The 18,011-nt window shown below is 38.5% G+C and overlaps 1 protein-coding gene across 1 annotated transcript in view; it reads left to right on the forward strand.

The window, feature by feature from the left end:
- The window catches only part of SLC39A8 (solute carrier family 39 member 8), an 82,415-nt gene that overhangs the window by 1,217 nt on the left and 63,187 nt on the right, over positions 1-18,011 (forward strand). The gene's annotated exons all lie outside the window — the stretch shown is intronic.

Here is an 18,011-nt window from a genome sequence, read left to right on the forward strand (position 1 = left end):
AACCGTTTTCATGTGGGGAAAGTGCAGGAGAGAGAACTTAGGTTTTTCAGGTATGGGACCGCAACTGATCGGTGGCGCTTGATTTCCACTAGATCTGGCAAGTTAATCAGGTTTAAAGGACTAGTACAGTTCAGCCAGAAGTTGCAGTTCTGTCTGATAAACTGAGAGATCAGAGGCTTGTGCTTTTAAGATGTTGTAGAAAAGTTTATGAAGTAGTTGAGGAAGGGAAGACACCTTAAGAAATGTTTCTTCTTCTTCTTCCTCCTCCTCCTCCTCCTCCTCCTCCTCCTCCTCCTCTTCTTCTTTTTTAAAAAAAGATAGGAATATTGCATTTAAATCTTCCCAGAAAGACAACGGCTTACTTAATTTTCCACAAAGTCAGCAGAAAGAATATGTCACATGCCACCCTCATTAACAGTTGTCGTGTGGGCATTTCCATTTAAAAATGATGTACAACGTAGTTCTGACTCCTGAGAGCATTACATTTAGAGCTGAAGAACCTGTTGGACAGATGGGGAAGCTGAGGATGCCAAGAGTCCAGGATCACAGCTGGTGGTTCAGTTCGTGTCAAGACTGGATTTGAAGGGGGTTGTTTCTTGTCATGTCAGGCTAAGTGATTCCAAAATTCATTCAAAATAAAAACATAACATTTCTCAGTTCATAAACACAGTATTATCTCTCTCTCTCTCTCTCTCTCTCTCTCTCTCTCTCTATATATATATATATATATATATATATATATATATATATATCACTTTTAGGCAATGATAGTTTGTTACAAAGTTTTTGTGTTTCAAGATGTTTGGGCAATTCTGTATACTATATTCTAATCTTGGAAATACAACATTTCCCAATGAATTAGACCTTACATTACAGTTAGAGAAACTTTAATCAGATAAATATATAGGTTGGTATTCTTTTTTTTGTTAGTGATTTCATACCCCAATTAAAATTTATGGAAATAGAAATTTCTCAAGAGATAGAAATTTTTGATGCCATGGGGTTTCAGAGGCAGTCTGTCTTTGATCCAGAAGGATTTTGTGATCCCTTATGGATATTTTTAGTTTCCTATTATTCCTGTTCTTGCATGTTATTATATTTGGCTTAATATTTGAGAAATGATATGTTAGAAAGACTGAAATGCTCACATACTATGTGATATTTTAGAAAATAAAGAAAATAACTTCTGAAGTATTTTCTGAGCTCCTCTTCAAGAAGGAGAACTGGACACCAGCATTTCCAAGTAGGTGTGGTCCTATGCTTGGAAAGAAGCTTAGAGACTTGACTTGAATTTGCATATCTGTGGCCCACACACTGTTTTGACTTAAGTGAAATCCTTATCTCGCAGAGTCTGAAGGTGAATTTTAAGGGGGACAAAGACCCCTAATCACTCTTGCTAAGATACTGGAAAATATGTCTCAATTACTTAATTTACTAGTGATATGATTCTTGCTTTATTAGCAGATAGGATATTTAAGTAGAGAAATAATATGTATGTTAACACTGTGTTTCTCATTCTCAAGTTTGCATATTTAACTCATTATGACCTCTGTGGGCATCCTAAAGAGACAGGAAAAAAGCCCATAATTAACTTGTATACAAAGGGAAGCCAAGGAAAATTCACCACTTAATCAGGTCTGCCTAAGGAACATCTATTTGAAGTTCTAAGAAGTCCTAATGAAAACAACAATTCATTGGTTAAAAGAAGACAAATGGAATGTTAATTCAGAGGAATCCATTAATTTGCTGGTAACTAATGGAGTCTCGCCAAGGCATATTCTTATGGACTTCAGTCTGAAACCATCTAATTTAGAATAACATTTTAAGGCCTTTTAACATTTTTGTATTTCAAAGAATGCAGTTTAGTTTCCTCACCTGCCACAGGGAACACTGTACTGTATTGTGAAAAAATTAAATTTTCTGACTTTAAAAAATCCTGAGGAAACAGAATTTGTTTCCATGGGCCAGAAATTTATTGCATCTTCTACAAGATCTATCATCAAAAGATAGTGTTCTTTTGGATGTGGGCTGTGGTATTAGGTTAGCTTCTCTCGAGTTATAGACTACTGAATTCTGGAGATTTATTAAATGGTTTTAGAATTTTTTCTGATTTTTTCCCCCTGGTGTCTCTAACTACTATTACATTGTCGCTTTGGGAAACCCAAGTGACCTCAGTTCAAACTGGAGATAGTAAAACAATTGAGTTCATTATTCTGCTTCTTATAGTTACTAAGTGCACAAAGAGTTAGGTACAAGAAGCAGCCCAAACAACAGAGTGGAGGGAGTGAACTCTTTTTAGGCAAGTGAGTCTCTGTGGCCCCCATGACCACAAGCATAGGTCTGGTCCATGTAGGGGAGTGTCAGGAATATTGGGGATTTTAGAATTGCCTATTTGCTACCTTTTATTGGTTCAGAGTTTTTTTTTTTTTTTTTTTAACTAGGGATTGAACCTCCCTGGGAGCTTTAGGTTCTTTTATCATTCTTTTTCTTCATTTCCTCTTCTTCAACACCTTATCTCCAAGTTCTTTTGTGTGACACTGGCTAAACAGCCCATGAAAGGGAAGATCTGCATTTCCCAATTATCACCTTAAGCTGCTGGGAATGACTCCATTCAAATAATCTGTTGCCCCGAGGGTAGAGGAGGTGGCAGGTTGCTGTGTGAAGCAACCTTTGTGTCATACTTTCTTGTACCTGACACTTGACTGCCCCCTGCAAAATATATGAATTTTCTTTCTTTCACATTTTTACTATCATCCCATTGCCTGAACTGTATTTTTAATGTCTTTGAATTTATATCAACTCTTCCTGAAGGAGTATAGTATTCTTTCTTTCAAAAACCCTCATATCTGTCTTTTCACTGGGGAAATTCTTGATGCTGGCATTGAAGGCCCTCCTCCTTTGGGGTCAACCTACTTCTCCAGGCCCGGCACCCACTCAATTCAACAATTTGGTAAGCTTTTTCTCAATCTCTTCTTAGCTCTTTTTCTTCCTTGGACCCTTCCTGCCTCCAACTAGACCATTCTTTTTTTCCTTGAATCACTTAATCAAAATCTATGCTTTACAAAGTTCAGTCAAACTTTGCCTTAAAAATTTTTTTGAGCGAGCGTCACAAACAACACTGATTCACAGATTTTTGTTTTCCCTGTTCATGAAATATTTTTATCATGCTAGTATCAATTAACTATTCAAGAAACAGTTTGACTGACTCCTGCACTCTAATTTAGAATGGTTGAAGTACAGATCTGATCTTATCGCTCATCCTATTAAAACAATTCAATCCTTTCAAGATAAACTTCAAACACTGTTTTATTTTTTGCAGTGCTGGGGATGGAACCCAGGCCTCAGGGCCTCAGGGCTTCGTACTAATTAGGTCAGTGTTCTACCGCTGAACTCCACCCCATCCCCTAAACTTCAGTCATTTCAATAAAAGCCCCCCTCCCTTTTTTAAAAGGTTTTTTTTTAGTTGTAGATGGATACAATACTTTTATGTATTTATTTATAAAAGTACTTATTTATAAAAGTATAAAAGTATTCCGTGGTGCTGAAGATCGAACCCAGTGCCTCACACGTGCCAGGCAAGCACTCTACCACTGAGCCACAACTGAGGATTAAACTCAGGGGTGTTTCACCATTGAGTTATACATCTCTAGCCACTTTTATTTTTCATTTTGAGACAGGGTCTTGCTGAGTTGCTTAGGGCCTCAATAAATTGCTATGGCTGTCCCTGAACTTGTGATCCTCCTGCCTCAGCCTCCCAAATTGCTGGGATTACAGGCATGTGCCACTGTATCTGGCCACAGCTGTAATCTTTTTTTTTGGGGGGGGGTGGGTACTGGGGATTGAACTCAGGGGCACTGGACCACTGAGTCACATTCCTAGTCCTATATTGTATTTTTTATTAGAGACAGGGTCTCAGTAAATTGCTTATCATCTCACTTCTGCTAAAGCTGGTTTTGAACTCCTTCTTTAGCCTTCTGAGTCCCTGGGATTACAGGTGTGTGGGTGATGGGGATCCAACCCAGGGCCTTGTGCATGCAAGGCAAGCACTCTACCAACTGAGCTATATCTCCAGCCCCCCACTGCTACAATCTTAACATGCTGTTTTTTTTTTTTTTTTTTTTTTTAAGAGAGAGGAGAGAGAGGAGAGAATCTTTTTTGTAGCTGGTCACAACACAATGCCTTTATTTTTTTTTATGTGGTGCTGAGAATCGAACCTCGGTCCCGCCCACGCTAGTCGAGGGCTCAACCGCTGAGCCACAATCCCAGCCCATAACAGGCTGTTTATAGTGCTCAGTGTTCCACTTATATCTGCTTATGCTCTGGTATTAATTCTTCTGAGACCTTTCTTGATCTGCCTAAAGCATTTAGTAGGAATCTCTTTTATGTGATCTTGTATTAATCGATGCCTGTGAAATCATAATAATATTTATTATAATATAATAATAATATTAATAATAAATATTGCAATTATATTATAACATGGACAGATTTTATGTCACTTTTTTGTTTTTTGTTTTTTTACATGGCTGTACTCCCTCTATGCCCCTCTCTCCTCTCCCACTAGATTATAAACAAATTGAAAGGTGTATTCTGACTCATCTCTCCAGGGGTTGGTGTAGTGCCTGGTTCATAAGATGTATTCATTAGAAATTTTTTGAATAAGTGAGTGAAGATAGTTTAAGATGAGTAAAATAATTTGGGTTTACACATGACTTTACGGATAATTGGAGGAGATAAGACATGCACACATAACTATAATGTACCATAAAATGATATGTCTGGTTGGATCAGACTTGTGTCTTCAAAAAATTAATCTAACTTTGGAGTGTGGAATGTAGGTAGTGCATCAAGATGGGAGCTAGGGGGGCAGGAACGGTGGGTTGCATGAGGCATAATGACCATTGCAGTTGGAAACAGTCAGAAGGTAGTTGACAGGTAGTAGGCATGGATGAAGCATATTCAAAAGGCCCCAAGGATAAACACTGACAACTACAATTTTTCATTTTATTTTTATTTTTGTGGTGCTGGGGATTGAATCCTGGCCTTTGTTCATGCCCAGCAAACATTTTAACACAGAGATATACCTTCAGGTTTTTGGTCTATAATGGTCATTTACTATTAGATCTATTCCTTCATTATCCCTCTTTATTATAATCCCAGAAGGGGAGAGACAGTGATGAGTCCTGGTTCAGATCAATGGCTGGTGAGGATAGTGGTATGTAGCATACAGAAGGTTCCCGTGTGCACGTATGTGTGTGTATGTGTGTGTGTGTGTGTGTGTGTGTGTGTGTGTGTGGTCACTACATACATATTCTATGCATTGCTTATTGTTGTCTATTGCATTTTTTTCCGGGGGTGGGGGCAAGGATAGACATATGAGGGAGGAAGGTTCCAGGCAGCACTGACTATGGATGGAAGAAATAAAGAACATCATCTGTCTTTTCTTTTTTGGCTTTTATGTGCCGAGACATAGCAGGAGTAAACCTGCTAGGAATGCCTTCCGACCTGCTCGTTCAGTGAGAAACCAGAAAGGTGACACAGAAGGGTGAAGTTGTGTTGGTCTCTTGTCAAGTGTCCTCAAAGACAATGGCCCTATTCTGCCTATTATATCACTATTACATAAGTTGTGCCCAGTGTGTTGTGTTTCAAGGCTTTTGGGAAAACTTTTGAGAAACACTCAAAAGTCATTTGACTGTGGCTTCAAGAGCTTAGTTTACCTGGATTCCAGGTGTGATTGGGATCTGATTAGGAAAATGCTTTTCATTCTTTCCACATCTAACACCTAAACTTTCATCTTTATTCCCTATCCTGGGGATCACATGGACCGTTTTGTACATAACATAAATAATTGTAGCTGGGATTTATCAACCTTTTACTAGGTGACATAACTCTTTTAACCCACTTATTTGTATTATCACATTTTATACTCACATCAGTCCTATGGTAAAGGTACTATGATTATCTTCACTTTGCACAAAGGGAAAATGTGGCACGGGGACACATTTTCTGTGTCAGTGACCCAGTGTCACAAAGTAAGAGGTGGAACCTCAGGCAATCTTAAACTCTAGGCTGTGGTGTATTTTTGGGGTCCATAATCTAGAAAAGTATCCTTCCTCCAGCCCAAGCAATCATCACCTCAGATTCTGAACCATGGACAGAAGTTGCTAAGCATCAGTTTCTTGTGTGGCTCCATTGCTTGGTCACATTGAATCAAAAGGGCCACAAGAGTGACAATTAGTTCTTGTCTTCAAGGCCCTGTCATACAACCAGGGAATAAGATGGAAACTTGTGAAAAGTAAATGCACAAGGTAAAACTGCAGTATCTAAGTAATCACCGTAGCAAACAGGAGGCATATCACAAGGCCATGCATGATTGTCAAATGGACATCTGTGGGCATGGACCTGAAGGACCCTTTTGACCCTGGCTCCAAATACATTGGAAATACCCTTTAAGGAGTTACAACTCAATCAATTTTACTTATCTGGTTTCATTTTAAAAAAATGTATGTACTAATTGAACTTCTGCTTCTACCAAGTGTGTCTGTACCATTAATTACAAATTGGATTTCCTTGTGAGTTTATATGCATTTTCTTTTGTAGAGAATGAAATTTTCTTTTATGCTTTCTCATGTGTGGAATTTTTCTTTAGACAGTATTTTTTTTTTTTAAAGAGAGAGTGAGAGAGGAGAGGAGAGAGAGAGAGAGAGAGAGAGAGAATTTTTTTTTAATATTTATTTTTTAGTTCTCGGCGGACACAACATCTTTGTTGGTATGTGGTGCTGAGGATCGAACCCGGGCTGCACGCATGCCAGGCGAGCGCGCTACCGCTTGAGCCACATCCCCAGCCCCTTTAGACAGTATTTTGAGCAACAATAGTTCTTCTATATGACTTGGAAAGGGTTCTGTCAGTGAGCACTTCTGGTAGCAGACAGTGGAAATCTTCCTTTCTCTGGTCCGTGGTAATGGCACTGGAGAAAATGATTGTTCATTGGTGCTGGGGAATGAGCTGAAGCAAGGAATGGGAGCTGATGAGCAAGTTCTTTGGTAGCATCAGTGGCTCCACCTTAAGTGAAGCTTTGCTGCAGGTGGGAGTTTGAGTTCTCTCACTACCAGGAGAGGTAAATTCCTTTCCTTATTTATTGGCAGTGCTGGGGTTTCAAGCCCTGGACTTTGCACATGGAAGACAAGTGTTGTACCACTGAGCTACATCTCCAGCCTGGTAAACTCCTTTCCTTAACTGGGATAGATCTTTATTTCTCCCTGGGGATGTTGGAAGTAGAATTGATAGGTAGGAGGCTTGTAGATGTTGGGCTTTCCATAGCTCATGCTGTATTTCTGTTTTCTAGTTATATTCATCTTGGGAGATATTGAGGAGGAGGCACTTAGTTTCCTCATCATAAAAACTCATATCTTCTTTAAACTTAATACAGTTTGAAATCCTCTATGTTATCAGTTTCTTTTGGGGGAGTAGGAGTTGGGGACAGAAATGAGAGTATAAATATGAATGGAAAATCTGTGGGGTGTAGTGGTACCTGCTTGTAATCCCAGCTCTTTGGGAGGCTGAGGCCAGAGGATTTTAAGTTTAAGGACATCATGGGTGACTTAATGAGACCCTGGTTCAAAATAAAATAAAAAGGGCTGGGAATTAGCTCAGTGGCATCAGAGCTTGGCCTGGGATCAATCTCCAGTACCACCACCACCAAAGAAATTTAAAAAAAGAAAGAAAAGAAAAAAAGGCCTGAGGCTGAGAAGGATCAACATTTTTGGAGGGAGGTGGGGAAAGTCCCAAGTGAAGGCAGCTGGCAGCTGGGTGGTTGATAATGACTCTGTGAGTTATGTGTATAAAGGTGATGTTTTCCTCAAAGGATGTACACTTACCAAGTACAGTCAGCTAACATTGGAATCATTTCCAATGCAGCATTTAAATCAATGTTACTAAACTTTGGACAATCTTAGAAACTATATAGTTTTCAGAGGATTTCCCCATGTTCAACTCCAGTTAACAGATTGCTGTTTGTAATTGAAATGAATTAGTTTATTCTCAAAAATTTCCCCTTGTCTGTTTCAGTAATGGAATAGGTTTGCTGGGTCTTGAGATTTATTTTATAAAGAAGTGAAGCTATCATTGGATTACCTTTGTGATGATGGGATTTGAGAACATAGAAAACCTTCAGAATGGAGCCTTGTTTAATGCAGGTTCTGTCTCCTTCCAAAGCCCCTCTTTTGTTTTTCTTGGCCTGAAGTTTAAGGAGAACAAAAACAAAAATATCTGAATCTAGATCAAAGGTATTTACCTGAAAAGTGGTATTGTGCCTTTCAAATATTTAACACCTTGGCTTTGTAATTCTTTAAAAATATACTGAATAGTTAGAGGGAAAAATTAAGCAAGCATTGATAAAGGCTTTTAAGGCTTTAAAACTTCTGTGAATCTAGTTCAAAATAATCTAGATTTGTCATTGCTTTATTTAATGAGTTTCTTAGCTCTCTGACTATATTGAGAATACAGGATAATGGTTAACAGTTTGGCCTCTAGAGTCCAACAGACATGGGTTGAAATTTTAATTGTCACTTATTAGCTTATTTTGAGTCACATGCAAGCAAATTAACCTCTTTAATTCTTAGTTTTCACATCTGGAGAGTGAAATGAATGGTCCTTACTCACAGAATGATTGTTTGAAGGAAAAAATAAGAACAATAAGAACATCCATGGCTTTTCTATATTTAGTGTGTTACATGAACTAACAATAAAAGTGTAAGATCCGCCCTCCACTACTTGTATGCATATAATAAATAAGAAAAAAGACAAAGCTTATAAAATACTTAGCATCATATCTGGTTCAAATTATGTGCTTAATACATGGTTACTCTCATCATAATGCTACATTACTTGGTGTGTTGTCCCTAGCAAAATTGTCCTTGATTGGGGACCTGAGCACCTTAGAGGTAGACAGTTTATAGAAGAAAGTATTGCTATGAAAAACCGCAGGGATTAATGACAGGAAAAATTCAGTGACAAGTCAGTCAGTCTGGTAGCTTCATTTCCATGATGACTCTCACCTTAAAAAAGGCTTTAAGTGTCTCTACTTCTTTTTCATCAAACACTCGTAATACATTGCTGAGAATGTTACCCTAGGTGTGGAAACAAATAAAATAGTTTTAGTATTTGAATACACATTGAAATGATTCCTTTTCTTCTACAGCTTCTGAGGCTATATGTTATTTCTTTCCAAAACTTACATTACTACTAAAATATGAGTGGTTAAGATCCATATTATATTTCTAGAAGGATAGAATTGTGATTTTAAATTTAGATAGACTTCTAAATCTATATAAACCTCTATATGGATTTTGCAAGCCAAAGAATCCAGGCCCCTTCCTATTCAGCTGAACCTTGTTAATTGGAGAACACTCGGGAGAACAGGAGAGATGTGGCTTTTCAAGGGCAGGGAAAGAGAAAATAAGCCCGAAGTTCAAATGGAGGGGGCTGGCAAAATCAGTAGGTTGATTTTGAGTTGGGTGTCAGAGTCCATTTTACATCAGTATTGGTCATATGAGCTATAAAGCACACAGACCATTTTGTTGAGGATTGCATGCTATTGATGGTATCCAGTAGTTGAGTTTGTATATGAAATCATGATGCACTGCAGTTTCTTTAGGAGTAGTGTCTCAGAACTTTGGTATGTTCTTTGGCTACTTCACCTACATATATTAATATGAAAAGTTAACCACTGGCTCTGTTCCTAATGTTATGATTGCTATTTATGTAAATGTCGTGGGTAGTACCTTCGCAGGTAGCAGAGGAAGCTGCTCTTTTCCTAATAGGAATAATAGCTAACATTTATGGAGAGGTTCTTGTGTGTCAGGTATTGTGCTTAGTGCTTTCTTATTTACATCCTAATATTTCTAATCCCTGGGGGAAAAGACATTTTTTTTTTAACCAGGAATAAACACAGCCTCAGATAAGTTAGATGACTCTAAATGAGATAGATCACAGGTGCAGAGTGAGGATTCCACTCTAGGGTGACTGACTTCAGACCCTGTGTCCTTTCCATGGTTGCTTCTCATGGGAAGAATACCGTCCCATGGAGAGGTTAGCTCACCTTGAAAGTGCCTGGAGGTCAAGGTGAAACTGATGTCAGTTTCTTGAAACTACTGTGAACTGTGCACTCATTTGAGGCAGGGGGTGTTCTTTGCTGATGTTATTGTCTTTTTGAATATAAAAAGGAAAAAATATTTATTTTCTTTGCCCTCTTGTTACTTTGTAACAACACAACTTTCTAAATTAGTTTAACCAAATTGCAATAATTATGAACAGCTAACTCTAAAATCCAATATTAATTCTTTTACAAGCTGTTTTTCTAACCTTTCAAAGTTATTTCCTGCTATGGACATTTGCTTTGCCAAACGGTTTTATGAGACCTACTACATATCAATTTCTCCGGAATCTGAGGTACAAGTAAATTGTTTAAATAAAGTTCAGACCAAGTACCCAAATTTGTTTGGGACATGAGATATTCCAACTTTGAATCCTCAGTTCTTTCCCCTTGTGCTTAAGCTGATGCTGTATTAGTGAGGCCACTGTACTATGACCCCCTGAATATTCCCTGGTTTTTGTGCCTCACTTTCTGCATGTAACTGGATGGGGAAGTATGAATACCTATTTCCTTATCCCCTAGTCACTCCCCATGTCATTGTGATTGAGCTTCTCCCACCACTTCCTTGAAATTATTCTACACAAGGTCACACAGAACCTTTTATTCCTTTTATTGTTAAACATAACGAATGCTTCTCACGCCTTGTCTGACCTCTGTAAATTTTGATGGTGCTGATTATATTCAAGTATGAAACATCCTTTACTTGCCTGAAACTTTGCTGTTTTGCTTGTCTCTCTGGCTGCTGTTTTTCAATTTTGATTTCCTTTGCTCATTCTTTAATTACTAGTGTTCCTCAGGGTTCCATCACAAGCCCGTCTTCTATTGACTTTACATACAATCTCAAGTCACTCTTTTTTTTTTTTTTTTTTTTGGTTGTAGATGGACACAATACCTTTATTTTTTTGGGGTGCTGAGAATCAAACCCAGTGCCTTACATGTGCAAGTGCTCTACCACTGAGCCACGACCTCAGCCCAACCTCAGTCACTCTTTATTTTTTTAAAATATTTTTTTAGTTGTAGATGAACACACAGTATCTTTATTTATTTTTATGTGGTGTTGAGGTTTGAACCCGGTGCCTCTCACATGTGAGGCAAGTGTTTTACCACTGAGCTATACAGCCCCAGCCCCCATCCCCCAGTCATTCTTAAGGTTGTGTTTTTCTGTATGGCTGCTTTTCAGATTTCTCTTTTGATTTGAACTTTGGACATCCAGGGTGGATGGATTCTAACTCTACCAACTTGCCCATATCATCAGGTCTAAACTTGTCTCAAATAGAACTCAGCAACTCCATCTCTTTCTCCACGAAAACCTGGTAATGCTGTTTTGCCCATCTCAGAGATACATATCACCATCTACTCCATGGATTAGGCTGAGAAAATAGATGTTGTCCTCCCTCCCTCCCTTCTTTTCTCCTCTTCCTCCTCCATCTTCTTCTGCTTCTTCTCTTCTTTCTTTGTCAAATGCACATAAGCCTTATTACATCAGTTTCTAAATATCTTCTATTTAATTCCTAAACTCAAGTGTTCTCTTTCATGTAATGAACAAAATGTAGCTATCTAGTGGGATTGTAGTGGAGATGAAATCGCATTCTGTATCCAGCCATTCTCCGCAGTGCCTGGCATGCTGAGAGTACTCAGAAGTCCCCCACATGGCTGCTGCTGCCCTCTACATCCAGTCTTGCTCCCGTCTCTCTCTATCCTCCACATTTCTGTCCAACTTATATCATTAATATGCAAATCCGAGCAGGCCTTCATTTTCACCAGACTTCCCAGTACAGTTAAAATGAATTCTACTGTCCTTTAGGACCCTGTGGTATCTGCCCCCATTCCCATATATCTTCAACCTTATTTCTACTTCATCTTCATGTCTCAGTTTAGATGTTGTTTTCTCTAGAAAGTCTTTGACAATCCTGTTACCTGAGGATGAGTTAATTACACAGTCTTCTTGCCATTCACGGATCCTACCCTAACTTGTAGCAGGCCATGGTATAATTATTTATGTTTTTACATGAACCCTTTAAAAGTCTGTAAGATTTGTGAAGTGAGAGACTGTGTTTGTCTCTGTCACCTTCTGTTTTCACCTAACTGCATAGTGTCTAGCAGATAGTTGGAATTCAGGAAATATTTGTTGAGTAATTGAATACTTACTTGCTTGATAAATAATTTCAATCTTTTAAACCATACTTTGTAACAACACAACTTTCTAAATTAGTTTAATCAAATTAAAAACTTGTTTAAGTCAAGGTAAAAAAGTAATTCCTTTGATGCAGATAAATAAATTTTAAAAGTAGTATAAAAGAAATAGTTGAAATTTTACCCATGTGTTGTCTGAGTAAAAGGAAATAATAAAGATAATAAATTTTGTATGACTCTTGATTTCTGAATTTTTCAGAATTCTGTTCTCCTCATTTGGGCTTGGTTGTTCTCCATTGCTATATGTCTAGGTCAACTTGAAAGCACTAGTGTCAGTATTTGCTTATTTGTAGTATCAGGGCCACACTGAACTGATTCTGGGAGAGATTCATAGAATGAGCAGAAAAGCTTGTGACTGTAAAATTTGGCTCTTCGGAGGTCCTGGTAAACGACTCTCGGGTTATTGACTTTATTTCCCAGAACTATATTTAGACATTGAGTTCCAATTTTTTTTTTTTTTTTTTTTTTTTTTGGTACAGGGATAGAGCCCTGGGATACTTAACCACTGGGGCACATCCCCAGCCTTTTTTTTTTTTTTTTTGTATTTTTATTTAGAGACAAGGCATTTTTTGTATCTTGTATTTTTATTTAGGATCTCACTGAGTTGCTTAGTGCCTTGCCATTGCCGAGGCTGGCTTTGAACTTGTGATCCTGCTGCTTCAGCCTCCTGAGCTAGTTTTAAATCTCCTTTTATGCATCCTCTTTGCTTAACCTATCAAATTAGTGAGTTTTTAATACATGGGGTGTCTTTTATGTCCAAAGCCTTGTTAGGATTTGAGGAAGACAAAATAAGGAAGAAGTATCCTCTCTAGATGTTTATGATCTTACTGAAGAGATGCCCCTTTTTGGAGAGGAGGATATGGTGGATATGAACCCAGGGGTACTTTACCACTGAGCTATTTACCCAGATCTTCTTCTTCTTATTTTTAATTTTGAGACAGGGTCTCATTAAGTTGCTGAGCTGGCGTCAAACTCATGATTCTCCTGCCTCAGCCTCCTGAATGGCTTGGGTTATAGGTGTGCGCCACGGTGTCTGGTGAGATACCATTTCTGTGAACAGATAATCATATGAGGAAGTACCAGTTAGTCTAAACAAATAAACACTATGGATGTAGGAGTCTGGAGAAGAAGGGTTGAGCATAGCTGAGGAGGTGGGTTCCAAAAGGGGCTTCACAGGACAAACTGTAGTTGGATAGTTTGAGAGGAGGGGGGGGGGCATCAGTCTTCTAGGCCATGAAGGTCAATGTCTCAACGGAGGTAGAATACATGGCTTATTAGAACTGTTTGGTTAGAATAGAGAGTTCACATATGTTTGTAGAGGATGGTCAGGGGGGAGAGGAATATTAAAGACAGATAATTGAGTTCCTTAAGTGTTAGGCCTTAAGATGAGTAGAAAAGGAGCAAACTGAGGGTGACGCTTCAGTGGACACAATCTTATGAAGTGGGATAAATAGGATAAGAGGTATATTAGATGGGATTGTATTAAAAGCTTCTAACTCCTCTGCTACGTGGTATATAAGGCATTGTCTGTGTCTTTTTTTAAATTTTGGCACTGGAGCTTCCTGTGCATCCTTCTTATGTTCTAGGTTCTCAAACTTTTTGTTCCAAGGATCTCCTTGTACTCTTAAATTATGGAGAACATCAAAAAGCCTTAGTATGTGTGATTCATATCTATTAATATTTACCATTATAGAAATTAGAGTTGAGAAAACTTGGAAATATTTATTGAATTTGTTAAAAATTACAATGATGAATTCATTCTATGTTAAAAGAAAAAACAACTGTGTTTTACATAACCATAAAAATAGAGAATGGCATTGTTTTATGCTTTGCAAATATTTAATACCTAGCTTAATAGCAGAGGGTTGGATTCCCATATGAGATTTTGCATTTGATCTGTTATGACATCTGTAGCCTCTGGAAACTGCATTGTTCACTCATAACAGAGTGAGAGTGAAAAAGAGAAATGTAGACTTAGTATTATTATGAAAATAATTTTGACTTGCGTATGTTCTGATAGGATCTGGGCAACCCTCAGGGGCCTTGGATCATGCTTTGAGAATCAGTGTGCTAAAGGTCTCTTTGTGTGATTGGTTATGTGATGGACAAGGCCAGTCCTTGCATACAGAGATAATATGGTTTTGAAGGATGTGCTCATTCCTCATGGTCTCTTCATGCTCTGACTTGTATAAGAGGCATGCCTTGTACCCTTTATCCCCAGAGGGACTGAGTGAAGCCCTTGGTTACCAGCAAGGCAAAAAGGCCTTTTGGTCTTGCTAGCAGATGGGAGAAAGACTGTGGGGCCATCTTCTAGGTGATGAGAAGTAGGGTCAGGTCAGAGTTGAGAGGCAGAAATCCAGATCCGGTTTCTGTCTAACACCACACCAGGAGTTTAGAGGTGAAGAGGGCTTGAGAAACTGAAGGTAGCATGGAACAGGGCTGGAGGACTTGTTGGTTTACTATGATAAAGTCAGTAAAGTTTGTGAACTGTTTTTTGTTTTTTTAAATTTTTTTATTCTAATTTGTTATATATGATAGCAGAATGCCTTACAATTCATATTACATATATAGAGCACAATTTTTCATATCTCTGCTTTTATACAAAGTATATTCACACCATTCGTGTCTTCATGTATTTAGGGTAGTGATGTCCATCTCATTCCACCATCTTTTTTTTACCCCCTTGTCCCTCTCCTACCCTCCCATCCTTCTGCCCTATCTAGGGTTGATCTATTCCTCCCATACTCCCCCTCCCTACCCCACTATGACTCAGCCTCCTTATGTCCAAGAAAACATTTGGCATTTGTTTTTTTGTGATTGGCTAACTTCACTTAGCATTATATTCTCCAACTCCGTCTATTTACCTGAAAATGCCATGATTTTATTCTCTTTTATTGCCGAGTAATATTCTGTTGTGTGTGAACTGTTTTGAAAAAATGTATTGTAGCTTTTACTATTTCTTTTTTCTCTTCATTTTTAGTAATATCTTAGACTTCTAGCTCATCTTGTGTGTGTGTGTGTGTGTGTGTGTGTGTGTGTGAGAGAGAGAGAGAGAGAGAGAGAGAGAGAGAGAGAGAGAGACAATCTAGAGAAAAAAGTTTAAAAATTCCCATCGATTTAATTTTATTTTTCTAAATGAAATAGGAATGTAAGTGCAGTGATAAAAACTTTGGCAGATACAGAGAAGCAGAAAGGAAAAAATAAAAATCCCCATAATTTCACCACCCAGAAATAAGCACTGTCAACATTTTGGAGCAGATAGCTGCAGATTATATTTAACCTTATTTCTAGCACTAGTGTTATTTTGTACATTTATTTTATAAAAATCTTTTCCCCTTAACAATGTATTGTGAGACAAGACATCTTTCTCTTTGAATTAATATATTCAGTACTTTTCATCTTGTTTTTAGGAAATTTTAAGAATGAGAGTGTGTGAGTGTATGTGAGTAGGTTTGCAAGTGTGTGTATGTGAATGTATTTATGTGAATATATGTGAGTGTGTATAGGTGTGTGTGTGAATGTGTGGATATGTGTGTGCATGTTTGTCAGTATGTATGAGTACACTTATGTGAGTGTGTATGTGATGTGTATGGATGTGTGTAGGTGAGTATGTGTGAGTGTGTATGCATGCATATGTGTGTATGTGAGCATGACACATATCCATCACTTGGGACACTGAGGCAGAGGTTCACATTCAAACCCAGCCTAAGCAACTTAGAGACACCCTGTCTCAAAATAAAAAGTGCTGGGGATGTACGTCAGTGATAGAAAACTTTCGTAATATGCCTGAGGTCCCTTGTTCAACTGCCAGTACATCAAAAAAGAAAAGAAAAAAAAATCAAAACAAAAAAAAACAGAGCTTGAGGAGATGAACTCATTCCTCTGCCCCTTCCATCATGTGAGGCTATGGCAACAAGGTGCTTTGACTTTGGACTTGCCAGTTTCCAGAACCATGGCAATTCAATTTCTGTTGTTAATAAATTACCCAGACTAAGGTATTTTGTTATAGCAGCACAAAGTGACAGAAGCATTTGGGAATACCTCCATTTCCCCCGCTATGGGAAGGACACTTTTGCTGGTTCTAGCATACTTGGCTTCCACATTTTGTCCTTTATCACTTTGAATATATCAATGTCTTTTATGTTCTAGGGTTTCTACCTGATGAATGTTTGCTCTCTCTCAACCCCATAGGTGTTAATATTGTGCTTTACAGGGTCTTAGGGAACAGAGCATTGTGTTATAGTATCACAATGTGAGTGAAGTGCTACCATCCCTTTGATATCAATCATTCCGAGTTGGAAGAAAAAGAAATTGAATACCTTGAGTGTAGTTATAGTGAGGGGTTTAAAAGTTGAAAGTTATTATAGCTGGACCTCCTGGTGCATGCCTGTAAACCCAGCAACTTTAGAGGCTAAGGCAGGAGAATCCCAAATTCCAGGCCAGCCTTAGCAACTGAGTGAGGCCCTCACCAACTTAGTGAGACCCTGTCTCAAAAAAAAAAAAAAAAAAAAAAAAAAAATATATATATATATATATATATATTAAAAATGCCTGGGGGTGTAGCTCAGTGGTTAAGCATCCTTGAGTTTAATCCCCAATTGAACTAAAGATTGAAAAGAAAGTTATTACTGATTTTCAGACTCAAGAAAAGACCATCGAAATCTACTGCAAATTTTAATTTCTCAACAAGTGAATGTCAGTCTTCATATTTCATTAAGGCAAAAAGCTTCCAGAATCCTTTCTTATTCTTATTATGAGAGTTGAAAAAGTCTTATTCTTATTATGAGAGTTGAAAAATCTACGACATTCCACCTACACATTTCTGCTGAAGCAGGAAGCCTCATCAATCAAACACTGACTGTGGCACCACACAGAGGCCAACAGTAGCACAAATCACAGGGCACCCATGGCTGAGCCAGGGTAAGGAAGGTCTCTGCTTCCTGCACTATGAGGACCCCCACTCCCAGCATAGTTTCCCATTATGACCTTGTGTTGCCCATATTCATTCCTGGAGGATCAGTAGATGAGACACATCAGAGAGCAGCAAGTGCTCTTAAGGTCTAGGTCAGAAGAAAACTGCCCTCCACAGGTGGACCCACAGCCCATACCCATGAAAAAAGCAAAGGCTGGAAGGGGGTGACAGCTGTGTTGTTGCAAACCATGCTTCTGTGTGTCTCCAATGAAAGGAGAGCAGAAACACAAGATTCGGAAACAGTGACTCCTGTGAAAATGGAGAGCTGAGAGAGACAAAACTGATGGACAGCCAGGGGACCCTGAGCCCTGTAGATCCTGACATCATAGTGTGGGCATCAGTTAGGTGTGAACTCAGACAGCTGCAGGTGTGAGGTGTGCAAATTGGCTCAGGCTTCACACAGGTATCAATCAGCACATCTGGATCCACCCAGGAGTCTCTTTGCCTCCACCTCGAGAGACATCAGAGGCTCTTTTCCCCAGAACACTTCCCCGTGCCTTGCTCCTCCCTGTCTGTTCTTCTATGTTTTGGAATAGCAGAGATGGTTCTTAATTAGAAGAAGAAGAAGAAGGAGAAGAAGGAGAAGAAGGAGAAGAAGGAGAAGAAGAAAAGAAGAAGAGAAGGAGGAGGAGGAGGAAGAGGAGGACTGATTACTTTATGTATGTATGTGACTGTATGACCAATGTGATTCT

Source organism: Spermophilus citellus, assembly GCF_964194105.1.
Source record: "Spermophilus citellus genome assembly, chromosome: 8".
Lineage (NCBI taxonomy): Eukaryota > Metazoa > Chordata > Mammalia > Rodentia > Sciuridae > Spermophilus > Spermophilus citellus.